Genomic DNA, 9,150 nt, shown 5'->3' with positions numbered 1-9,150 from the left:
TTTTTCTTTTGTGTGTACCAAAGGACGACTGCACTAGTGCCGTATAGCTTTCCAACGATAAAATGTTTCAAAAATTATTTCTACGATCAAACCTTTCTATAATAGTCATTCATGTAATCAGTAGCGGAATCAGAATTTTCAATAAAGGGGTTCAAAATCTAAAAAAATAGACACATGAAGTAGCCGAAAGGGGTTCGACATCTACTATATATACCTAAAAAATTATTTTAACCATGTATAAATCATATAATTTTCGGCCGAATGGGGTTCAACCCCTTCATAATAGGGTGGCTCCGCCACTGCATGTAACAACATTTCACTATGACGACTTATAACCGATTTTTATGTAATGTTGTATAAATATGTTTTTTTATAATAACATCTTGCTATAACAATAAAAAGAGATTCAGATAAACAACATTATTATAGAGAGATCTGATTATATTTTAATCTATTATTGCATGTGACTTGTTTTGTCTTCCAAATTACTAAGAGCCTGTTTGGATTGACTTAAAAAAGGTAGTTTTTAAGTCAAAAATAAAAAGTCAAACTGAAATAATTTGTAAGTCAAAAAATAAAAAGCAAGGGGAGACCTACTTTTGATTTCTGACTTATTTTAAGTCATTTTTTTACCTTGTCAAACACTTCGTAACTTATTTTAAGTTATTTTTGACTTATTTTAAGTTATTTTTTATATTTGTCAAACACTTTCAGAAGTCAAAAACAGACTTAAAAGTAGATTTGATCAACTTTTAACTCAATCCAAACACCCTTTTAACTCCATTGTAGTTATCTTCCACTTATTATCGATCTTTATCTGATTGATTTGGTAGTTGTTTTGCGCTTGTAACTCCTCCTCAACTAGGTTTGGGCAGAATAACAAAACAAGTATTAAAAGCATAATAAGTAAGCTTTTCTTGTCATTAGTATCTTTGCTTGCGACAATTATGACATCTCAGGAGAAATGCTAATATACCTAAGACTTCTTAATTGACTCGTTATGAATAGTCCCAAGGCTATGGAACAAAGATTTTTTCAAAATTTTTACCATGTTGTATAGAAAATGAGAAATCAAACTCTTCTTTCTATTATAAAAAAAAAATCATCATGTGGTGCAATTGTGGGTAGTGGACCATTCTAAACTAGCACATGCAGACGACGACGACAACCACGATACCGTCTCTCACTTATTTTTTTTTATATAAGTGTCACCTAGTGTGGACTTTTGGGGCACCACTAAAGAAGGGAGTATTTGTTGTTATTTGTATGACACAACAATTGTTGCTTTTAGAGCTCTAGCAATAATAGTTTGACAAAACTTAGGGTAAAACTTGTCTCCTTTAGAAAACTCACATTCTTTATCAAAGAGTCTACCTTCAATTGGGAACCTCTAAATTATTAAATCACAAGATAAGAAAAAAGAAAAGACAAATAATAATAATAATATCATAAACATATCTCTTTAGTATTGGTCCCACATTGTGTTTTCTCACTCACCCAAACATGTATGTTTCATTGTGGCTTCATTCCAAATCAATGATAAACTTAACAAAGACTATTAAAGATGAACCAATACCTTTTTGGTCATTACAAACTGAGAAAGAAAGGAACAAAAGATTAGTTTATTGGGAAAAGAAGAAGATGAGAGATTAGATGAGATAACAATACTAAAATACTTATCTAATTGCAAACACGTGTAGGATTAAGCTTAAGAAGATGTTTGTTAATCTCACAAGTACTTTAATTGCACGTAGCTTTGCTTGAAAAAGAAAAAGCAGCAATTGTTAAGCTTAGTGCGTTTGACATTTCTATATATGTTATTGAAAGCTAAGTATTTTTGACTCATTTTTCCTCTTTAGTTTTGACTAAAAAGGATTGGTCGGTTTTCAGTTGGGGCTTTAATGATAACGCCTTATAGTATTAAATTAGAAAGTTAACAAATTAGAGGTGGAGAAAGACAAAGCAGAAAGGGGCAAAAAAGGAGTCCAACAAGACATGAGTACCAGGTAAAAAGAGAAAAAGATATATACTAAAACCACATTAATTGTCTTTATTAATTTAGTGGGTTTTCTAGAGGGCAACATCTTTGCAAATTGGACTGGAAAAAATGATGATGAATTCATAAGTCAAAATACTTGTTAGTAGTTGTTCTCATGAGATATATTACTACATCTGAAAAGTTCACATTGATGTATCTAAGCACTAAGCATAATAGTCAAGTCTTACCATTTAAGATATCTCTGTCTTTGTTCAAAACACGCAGCATAATTGGCTAGACAGCTTAGGATAAAAATGTTTCTGCTTAACGACGTGCAACTAAGTTGGAGAGTTGTTGACTATGAGATCAATCATCATCCTTAAAATTACTAAGCAGTAAATTTTAGCTGGTAGGGGTCGGGCACATCTTGCAATTATGGAGGATTTGACACGGTAAAAACTTTAGAGAGGAAGTTGAATAAATTATTGGAGCTAAATATACAACTATAGATGTGCCAAAGCATCGGGTCACTTCAGTATTGAAAAGACTTTTGTCTCGACTTACTTGATCAACTAAAGTAAAAGACTTGTGTCCTCAATCCAAGACTTATCACCTTCCACATGCCTAGCTATAATTTTTCCACAAATGAGGCTACACATATTTCAGCAGGATAGGTATACAGACAAATAAATGTAGAATTAAAAAATTCCATAATGATCATGCTTACTGGAAATGATATTATGCTACTCTGGAATCCATTGGATAAGCCAGCAGTGGCAGAATAATCAATCCATATAAGTCCCCTGCAACAAAAATGGTGGTTGATTTCTTTGACATGTGTTATTTCCTCAGCAAATAAATTGGGATAGAACCTTTATGTTTGTCCATAAAACAAACTAGTCATGAAAATTGTCAGGGGAAATGTACAAAAAAAATCAACTTTTCTTCACCTAAATGAATTATTGGCGACCTTATCTACCCCCAAAAAAGACCACTCAATGTTAATGGATAGCTGATTCCACTACTCTTGAAGACAAACAGTATATCATGTCAGGCCACTTTGAAATACAGGAGCACAACCTAGGCAAACTATAACAGGAAAAAAATGCAGTACAACAATTAATGACTTTCGAGAGAAATTGCTGCATCCCATGAAAAGTATGTAAATACAATAGCTACTATAAACAATTGATAACGTTGTGTTTTAAATTAAAGGGTTAAAAGTACTAGTGAGGTTTTACTAATTCAGCGAAAACGTCGCTAAAATTAAATAACTGCAGATTCTAACAACATTTGTTCACTATTTACTCTAGATTTAAGGTGAGGGAGCTGAGATCAAACAAAGAGCACGTAAGTTAATGAAGCCTTGGATTACATTTCCTACTTTGCAAGATTTACTTCCTTTCCTTCTGATATAAAAGGGTATTAAATGCAAGGAGTCAATCTTTATACTTTTGACAGAAAAAGAAATTGAATGAAGCAACTTTCTACTTTTTTTAATGGCGGAATCAGAAATTAAGTAACTTCCCATATAACTTTTGCTTCCTTTCACCTGATATTCTGAACATTAGATAGATATCTTTGGTATTGGACTGTCCACAGCCCAAATGCAAGTAAAAGATCCAATCAAGTATGAGAAGCCCAATGCAGTTTCAATCGAACTATAAATGCATTGAATTGGACAAGGCAACTTGCCATGATAAATTAATCAACTACCTATTCTTTTACCTAGAGATTCCTCTCCAAACTTGCATGTTTGTTTAATTTTTTCCCAACTGTTGAGCTTGAGAGTAAAGAAACACGATCCCTGTGTTTCAGTCTTTGCATTTGCTGACTAATTTACTATAATCGTTTTCAGTGACAAATGATGGGATGCAGCAATTTCTTAATTTGGTACATTGGAACTAATCATGAATGTTAATTAAAAATAGATATAGCACAAACCATTACCAAAAGATGAGATTTACATTAACTCATTCTAAGTTTCTGCAGATCAACCTCTTTCAGTTCCTCAATATCATCTGCACTGTCTATGGGAATATCGCCACCACAATTAAGAGCCTACAAATGCATCAGCTCGGTAAAGATCAACAATGTAAGAAACTGAACTATAATTTAGCCAAAATACAAGAATAGGCATCAAAGGAGAATTAAATGATTAGAACAAATTGTGACCATTGTAGTTTAAGTGGTATTTTCATGTTGAAGGTTTTCAGCATGTTCCTTGGACCACGAAAGGGAAATCTAAGCCATTATTGAAGAACTCTAGAAATTAAGTTTTAATTGCACTTAACATGGTAAATAATTGAACAATTGGCTCATGATCAAGGCTATAGCTGATAATCAGCCATGAAAATATTATTTCTTATTTTCAACTTACTCTCCTTGTGTTATAATGTTAACCTCATTACCATAACAGCTTCTAACATAAACTAATCACCTTCTTTCTTTAATGAATAACTCGAGACAAAAGTTCTCTTTCCTGGCAAAAGAAGGTGTTTAATCTAGCACTAGTAGAATCCTTGACCAACAGACGATACGGGCAGTAGTCTTATGTATGCTTTGTGATAAGTTTTAGCAGTTTTTCTCAATGAAATTATATATACCAACTAATACTGATACATACTGTTTTAGGAGAAATTAACAAGTACTAATGCAGTCCTTTGCATGCTATTTCATCTTCAATTTCAATGAACCTTTATCTTAATATATAACCCAAAAATAGTTTCTACATTTGTTTCAATCTGCGCAAGAGATGTTTTTGGAAGCTCTTTTATAAAATTATAAGACTTCTCATTTACTTTAGTTTAAGTGTCAGTAATATATTAATTCATACGATATCTTCTATCGTGCCAAGTGTAGCTCATTAGATTCAGTAATATACTAATTTATATAATATCTTCTATGGTGCCAATTTTACATATAGTTGAAAGCTTATGCTACTGCACGAATTGATAGTACTCGATAAACTATGCTCAAGTAGATATATTATGTGCATTGAGAACCTTTTGCAACTATCTGCAGGGACAAATTAGATGAGTAGATTGAAGAAGGTTGTCAAAAGGGTAAAGAGAAGAAAATGAGCAGCAAAAGCTGACTCAATTGGAAATCGACCTCGGGACCCAACTCTTACTGCATATACAATTATATAAGGCTCAATGAGGGATAACAATGAGCAACTAATGAAGGATAAATTGTCTAACATGAGGTAAGAAATGAGAGACATATGAGGAACTACTAGGAAGAGACAAGGGACTCATGGTCCTTGTTACTGAATTTCTTAGCAATGATAGGACAGACATCATCAGCATCAGCCAGCGTCTCTAGGAATGGAAGTTAGTTATTATGGTCCCCGGTTATGGATCTAGTTATGGGACGTTGCAAGATAAAATTTGAAGTTTTTTTTTTATCTATGGTGCTGGTTTGTTAAGAGAGAACCTGCGATCTCTTGAGTTTGAAGTACTCAAAAACTTGACTAATTTTCTGCTTCCCGTTTCCATTGAATTAAAATAATTTAAATATAACATTGGTGGATTAACCACCCACCTAATAACAAGGAAATAACTTCCTACTACAACTGAAATGAGAAAGTGGAGGAATAACCTCATTATTGCTAATAACTACTACAGAGAAAAACAACTGCTACAGGGAAAACACCTTTTACAGAAGACCTACAGAAAAAACTAAAAAACATAAATAATAGTTGTTGATTTAATCAACTTTCTGATTAAACTTTCCATGCATAAAACTATTGGTAGACTAAAAGGGTGCTAACATTAGTGCAGAGTCTGATGGGGGTCATCAAACCAATTCTTGATCATAGTAATTCCATTATTCACTTGCAATCTGAAAACCTGAAATCAAGAAAGAAATATGTTTTCAGGTGCAAAAACAAAATGCCTGGATTTCAATGAAAATTAGATACTTCTCTAGGCACATTTTATGATTAACTAAGAAGACTGTGTGTTCCCACATTTCTGGTTCAAGAAAAACCAACATCCTTCTGAAATGTTATTATTTTAACAAATAATGTGAATATGCTTGTCAACATACGAAGAAGTTGCATGACACTGTAAGATACCACATAGAATCTCTATTTCCGTTCCCCCTCACCCCCCACCCCCGAAATCACATGATCAGATGAGTCATGTACTTAATCTCCCAATCCCCCAGTCCAACATTCAAGAAAACAAGGAAATCCTAAAACAAAAGGATGCTTCTACAAGGATTATTAAAATCATTAAGATGTGCCTAAAAGATCAGCACCTAATACTGTCAAAGCTTTAGTGTAGCTTCCACTTGAGACTACACATAATTCACGATAAGTGCACTTTGAAACTAGCTTTCCATCTGGATCCAGTATATCCAACAATAGACTCACGTAAATGCTTTGACTGGCAGTAAAAATCACGATTTCAAACATATCTGCAACTCTCTCCTAGAATGTCTTGAGATGAGGCCTCTGCTTCATATACACAATGTGTTCTTTCATGTTGAAGGAGACAGGAAATGTAAAGTATGCATCATCACTGTGCTCTAGAGTAGAATGGACAAGTGTTTCTAGACACATCAAACCAATATGCAAGACGTTAGTTTACTTATTGGAGTCAATATGTGCCTCCATTGAGACGTTCTTATTTTTTTCCTAAGTGGCAGTTCACACAATCACTTTGACATATTTGAATCATTCTTTGGTGGGTCTTTTGGTGGTAAGAATTCTCTCTCTCTTTTTCTCTTTCTTTCTCTCTCTCAAATACGTTCTTCCAAGTGAATTATGTACTTCTTCTTGCCCATTCAAAAATAAAAACTGTGATTGTTTTTTATGTGTTATGTAGAAATACAAATGCCACATTTAGTTAGGTTGCAAGTGTGACTTGTATATGAGTCCAACTACGACACTAGCAAACGTGTCTAACAACTGACCTAGATACCTTAATATTTTTCACTTCACAACGTGACACTGTTTCTAACTTTCTGCCTTTTGTTTTGTGGTGCTAAATAGTAATTTTTTAAAGAATACCTTCTAGTTTTTTGTTTTGCTTGTAGACTATTTACTTTGCTTTGCTTTCTATTTCAGTCCTTCCCAAGAATAAGACCTCCTTCCTAGAATGACCAAAGAACAACTTGCAAACGAGAGGTTATTCACCGTGCAGCAGATGTTATTTATGTAATTCTGAGTAGGAAACAGTTGATCAGGTATTCTTACATAGCAGCTTCTCAAGACAATGCTGGGAACTTTTCTTTAGCATCATGGGCATATATTTGGTATTACCACAGAAGATCAACAACCCTTCGGAAGTTTGGCAGTTTAAAAAGTTAAAAGCTAGGGGGCTTGAAGTAGATATGTAAGATTATTCCAAATTACATACTGAGGACAATATGGTTGAAAGAGAACTAAGCATGTTTTGAGTGGAAGAGACTGCAGATACATAGAGTCAAAAACAAATATATCAATGTTATAGTAATACTCTTGATATGATGGATAAGTATTAGGAATTTTGCACTTACTAGGGAAAAAAATGTAGTGTGTTTGGAGTTAGAGCTATAGTTAGGTCCTGTAAAATGGTTGTAAGAACAACAGCATTATATGGGAACGGATGTTGGGTCTCCAAAAATAACATATCCACATTGTCAAGACTCAAGACTCATATGAATGCGAATAAAATGGATATGTATTCATGTTGGAATGTATGCGTCCACCTATGTAAATGGGACCAGGTCCTCAACACAATCAAAATAAATAGTAAACAACAAATGCTGGAAGTAAGAATAACAATCAACTTTACGTAGAAACCTCCTTGCTCAAGGGAGTAAAACCACGATCTGGCCTACCAGGACTTTTCAAACTGCTTTCACTAATCTTCTCAAGCAAAAGTAAAAGTCAGTTTACATACTGAGATTAGCCTACTAATCCCAACTCTAAGCAATACCTCAGATTACTTAGCTGAGCCAGAGCAACTCTAAGCAATACCTCATATTACTTAGCTGAGCCAGAGCAGATACAACACTGCCCACTATTCTAATTCTAACCGATTAGTATAGACTTTAGAGTAAGAAACTAAGTTACCCTTAACCTAGTTCTTACAATGATTCACACAAGTTTGAAACATTTCTTTCACAAGTGAAACAAATCTTACAATATAAGCACTATTACAAGCAGACAAATGCAGCTGGTACTGAAAGCAAATAAAAGCACTTCTATCAGGTCCCTTGATGTTTTGAAGCTTGAAAGTATCTCTCTTTGAATGAATATTGAATAATGTTGTTTGTTGTTTGATATATACCATGAGGAATCATTATCCAACGTACAAACAACCTCGTCGCTTCTGATTGGTGAAGTACTCTGCAGCTTCAACAACTTTCTGACGCGGACAGTTTTACAGCTATTCAGCACTTTGACACTGGACGAGTATTCATACTCTGCAGAGGACCAAGTCCCTGCACTTGTGAGGATATCATCAAAACATCTAGGAACATTAGTCTTTATCAATTCCCCCATTTTTAATAATGACAAACAATCTTCATTAACTCCTAGTGAGTGAATAAACATTCATTCAATTTCGGTCACTGGTGTTCCCCCTTAATCCATTCCCCCTTTAATCAGTTCCCCCTAACAAGATGCAAACAAAAGTTTCCCCATTTTGACATCATTGAAAAGGTGGAGCAGTAAACGTATTCAAGTTAAAATGCGAGGCATGCAAGAATTCAGGGCCATGGGCCACACAGAACATGCGTATGACAGCATAAAGAGATAATTAAACCATACATAAACAAGGCAGAAACATAAGTAGCATTATATCATAAATACTGACCATTGTAGTCAGTCTAAACAACACAAAGCAACAAGAGTTTAGGATAATAAGGTGGAACAAAGAAACAACAACTAGAGAGACATGACACATTTAGGACGGAGGATAGGAGGAATTAAAAGTGCGCATCAATATCATCATGCGCTCGTTTGCACTTTCATGGGCCTGTATCAGTTGCCTGTTTAGGGACTTAATTTCCTCATTGAGAGAGGCATTTGTCTCCAGCAGCACTGTGTTTTCATCCCTCAACTCTTTGAGCACCTGCTCATGACCCTCATTGGTACCAGGTCCCCTGGAAACAACTTTCTGCAATTCAGACTTGAACCTACTGATTCCAACTTCCTTGTCGCTCAGAATCGTGGT

The 9,150-nt window shown here is 34.4% G+C and overlaps 2 long non-coding RNA genes across 3 annotated transcripts; one reads left to right on the top strand and one right to left on the bottom strand.

Moving 5' to 3' along the window:
- Nucleotides 1-2,751: 2,751 nt before the first annotated feature.
- Nucleotides 2,752-5,310, bottom strand: LOC125840827 (uncharacterized). 2 transcript variants are annotated; one of them, XR_007443761.1, is made up of 3 exons: nt 5,217-5,310; nt 3,946-4,039; nt 2,752-2,781 (listed from the first exon to the last, which is right to left on the bottom strand). It is a non-coding gene; the product is annotated as an uncharacterized LOC125840827 (long non-coding RNA). The 2 variants fall into 2 exon arrangements; XR_007443762.1 differs by lacking the exon at nt 2,752-2,781 and adding an exon at nt 2,909-3,067 and having other exon boundaries at nt 3,929-4,039.
- On the top strand, nt 4,614-5,013 carry LOC125840828 (uncharacterized). The gene is made up of 2 exons (XR_007443763.1): nt 4,614-4,795; nt 4,841-5,013. It is a non-coding gene; the product is annotated as an uncharacterized LOC125840828 (long non-coding RNA).
- Nucleotides 5,311-9,150: the final 3,840 nt, after the last annotated feature.

This window comes from Solanum verrucosum, unplaced genomic scaffold (genome assembly GCF_900185275.1).
Source record: "Solanum verrucosum unplaced genomic scaffold, falcon-dt-bn FXZP01000283.1, whole genome shotgun sequence".
NCBI classification, from domain to species: domain Eukaryota; kingdom Viridiplantae; phylum Streptophyta; class Magnoliopsida; order Solanales; family Solanaceae; genus Solanum; species Solanum verrucosum.
The sequence above is the reverse complement of the archived record's forward strand: the minus strand, read 5'-3'. Positions and strand labels throughout refer to the sequence as shown.